The following is a 3,822-nucleotide window of genomic DNA, read 5'->3' as shown; positions in this document are numbered from 1 at the left end:
AGATTTTAAAACATTTTTTAAAGATAAAACCAATTGGTTGTTAGATCACTCAATATTGACACTGATCCATTTCATCCCCAAGAAGATCATGAAGATATTAACGGATCAGAAGTTCCATATATTAGTGCAATTGGGACTGTTATGTATCTTATAAATTGTACAAGACCTGACATTTCTTTTGTAGTTAATTTGTTGACAAGGTTCAACTCAGCCCTTACAAAAAGACATTGGAATGGGACAAATACATATTTTGATACCCTTGAGAAACTGCTAATTTAAAATTATTTTATTCTAACGTTTCAAAACAAGATTTGGTTGATTATGTATATGCAGGTCATTCATCAAATCCTCATAAAGATAAATCTCAAACTCGATATGTACTCCTAAATGGAGGTACCACAAAATCATGGCGTTCTTAAAACAAACACTTGTTGCAACATCATCAAATCATGGCGAAGTGATTGCATTATATGAAACTACTCGAAAATGTGTTTGGTTGAGATCAATGACACAAATCATTATTGATTCTTGTGGACTAGAACGCTATAAAAGACTAAAAACTATCTTCACCAACAACTATATATGAAGATAATGCAGCTTGCATAATACAATGAAAGAAGAGTATCAAAAGTGACTGAACAAAATATAAATACTGACGAGGCGCCAAAGCCATAGACGGTCTTAACGGTTATAAGTTTGATGGAAAAGAATGGTATGTTGGTAAGGCTCAGAAAAAGACTGAAAGGGAATAGGAACTGAAACAACGGTTTGAACAAACCATGAAGGAGACTGTAGACAAATCACAGGGGCTAAACTTATACATAAAAGATTTAGAAGATACAGTTTCAGATGAAAACCTCAGATTCTTCTTATATACTCAAGATCTCGTAAAAGACAACCAGATTAAAATGAGATACGTTCAATCAACAACTCTGCTGATCTTTATACCAAAGCACTTCCAACCGCTATTTTCAGAACACACGTTCACAATATTGGCATGAGGCAAGTTCAAAAGATGTGACGACTCAGCAATGTCTACTTGAGGGGGAGTCAACTCTATGCTGCACTCTTTTTCCCTTAGCTAAAGTTTTATCCCAATGGGTTTTCTTTAGCAAGGTTTTTAACGAGGCAGTACTAGTTATTCTTTAATAAAATTGTCATCCAAGGGGGAGTGTTATAAAATATCTAGATTGTGTTATAAAATATCTAGATTGGATGTTAATTTTATTATTATTATATTTCTTGCATAGTAATATTTTATACTATAAATAAACATGTATGGTAACCATTTAAGGTGCACCATTTCTCTTGAAATATCAATATCAATATTTCTTCTCTCCTTCTTCCCTCTTTTTCTCTCTTTGTTCTTATAACCATTAAAGGTAGTTATAAGCCTACTGAATTATAACACACATCGATTTTTTTTTATACTTTTTTCTCACGATGTAAATAAACATTATATTATTAACTTTGTAAGTATCATACTAAAATAATATATATAATCGAACATATATACAAATTTTAGAAAATAAAATAACCTTATATAATATCATAATAAAATACATTTTTATATCAAAAAATAAACAAAACCAATACCAATAACAAAACTAAAACTTTCTCTGTTTTAGTCATAGTATATACTTTCTAATAATAAACTGTTATAAAGCAGTGTATATAAATTTGATTGATTCAACGTGCACACACACATAAATTGAACTGAATAGCAAATCGACTTGAAATGATTACAATTTCAAAAATGTGGAGTTAAAAGAAAAATTATGAAATTAAAGATTAAAATAGGGTTTCAATCCAAGTAAACCGAATTTGACTTGAAGAGTTAAAATATCTATTCAAAATCGTTTCTCGTACATGTATACAATAATATAAATAACTTAAAATAATTATTTAATATTGTACAAATTGAATTCGGTTTTATATTCGGTTTTCGGTTAACCAAATTAAAAAATTTCAAAACCAAAAACCAAACCGAAAAACCGAATTAAAATTCGGTTTCGGTTTTTCTCGATCCGAAAACCATTTTTCAAATTCGGTTTAGTGTTTTTCGATTTGGTTTCGATTCGATATTCGGTTTAAATGGTTTAAACCAAATGGTGCACACCCCTAATAGGGGCAGGATCAATGGGGAAGTAATCCATCGGGAGGAAGCGGGGGAAGCAAAATTTATTTATTTTTTCTGGTTTTTTTTTGAATTTTTTTTTCAGGCATCAAAATCACACGAAAGTATGAACATTTAAAAAAGACACTTCGTGATGAATGTTATTATTTAGGCGGGAAAACGATCGACAAAAATAAGATTCAAGATAATATTGATCGTGAAGATTGTTAACGTTTTTTTTTTCTTCATGTTTTGTGAAGTAAAATTTAGCCCGATTTAGAGTTTAAGGTTTATGATTTAGGGTTTAGGGTTTGGTGTTTTGGGTTTAGTCCCTAAACCCAAAACCCTAAACCTCGACATACGCTCGAAAAACACGATAATTGTTATATATTACTTCTTCGGGCGTTTTCCCGCCAAAATAAAAACATTTATCACAAAGTATCTTTATTAAATGTTCATATTTTCATCCAAACTAAAATGTTCGTGAACAAAGTTTTTTCAAAAAAAGAAAAAAAAAAAGTTTTTACTTCCCCCCGATTGATTACTTCTCTCTTGATCCTACCACTATATATATATATATATATATATATATATATATATATATATATATATATATATATATATATATATATATATATATATATATATATATATACTAATTTTCAAAGTTGACTACTATTCATTTACTATTCATCGAAAGTACACATTTTGCGCTTTAATGACTTGTACGTTGTGCAGAAGGAAGTAGTACCCATTATATTATACCTATATACTAATTCTCAAAGTTGGCTACTATTCACTTACTATTCATCGAAAGCAACACATTTTGTGCTTTAATGACTTGTACGTTGTGCAGAAGGAAGTTGTACCCACCAGGAGTACTGTACTATTCATCTACAGTAAAAAAATTCTTTTTTTTAAATTGTCCCTCTCATTCTCCCTTAAAATTTTTACTAAATGACTGTATAAGGACGTTGACCCATTTTTTTTAACCTAATTTTCTTCAAAAAATAAGACGATAAAGACTTTTTTTCTCCTTTTTACTTACAATTTTTCCTACACTTTCGCCAACAACGACTCCATCACATTGCCCAAAAATGTCTACAAAACGGTGTGGCAACGCGTGCCCCCAAACACTAGTTTACCTATATACTAAAACTCATGGCTGAAATCGTCGTTTCAGTTCTATTTGATTGTCGCTTTGAATTTACGTTCACACTTCAAACGGCCCCTCAAATTCGGCTTACTTTACACAACGACCCCTCAAGTTTCCACTTTTTCAGGGGTAAAATGCGTAAATATATATATATATATATATATATATATATATATATATATATATATATATATATATATATATATATATATATATATATATATATATATATATAGTGGTAGGATCAAGAGGGAAGTAACCATTCGGGGGGAAGCGGAGGGAAGCAAAAACTTTTTTTTTCGTTTTTTGAAAAAACTTTGTTCACGAACATTATAGATGAGATGAAAATATGAACATTTAATAAAGACACTTTGTGATAAATGTTTTTATTTTGGCGGAAAAACGCTTGAAGAAGTAATATATAACAATTATCGTATTTTTCGAGCGTATGTTGAGGTTTTAGCTATTGGGGTTTAAATATTAAGGTTTAGATATTAGGGTTTAGATATTAGGGTTTATAGGGTTTAGATATTAGGGTTTAGAAATTTTG

This window comes from Rutidosis leptorrhynchoides, chromosome 3 (assembly GCF_046630445.1).
Source record: "Rutidosis leptorrhynchoides isolate AG116_Rl617_1_P2 chromosome 3, CSIRO_AGI_Rlap_v1, whole genome shotgun sequence".
Classification (NCBI taxonomy): Eukaryota; Viridiplantae; Streptophyta; class Magnoliopsida; order Asterales; family Asteraceae; genus Rutidosis; species Rutidosis leptorrhynchoides.
Note: the sequence above shows the minus strand (reverse complement) of the source record.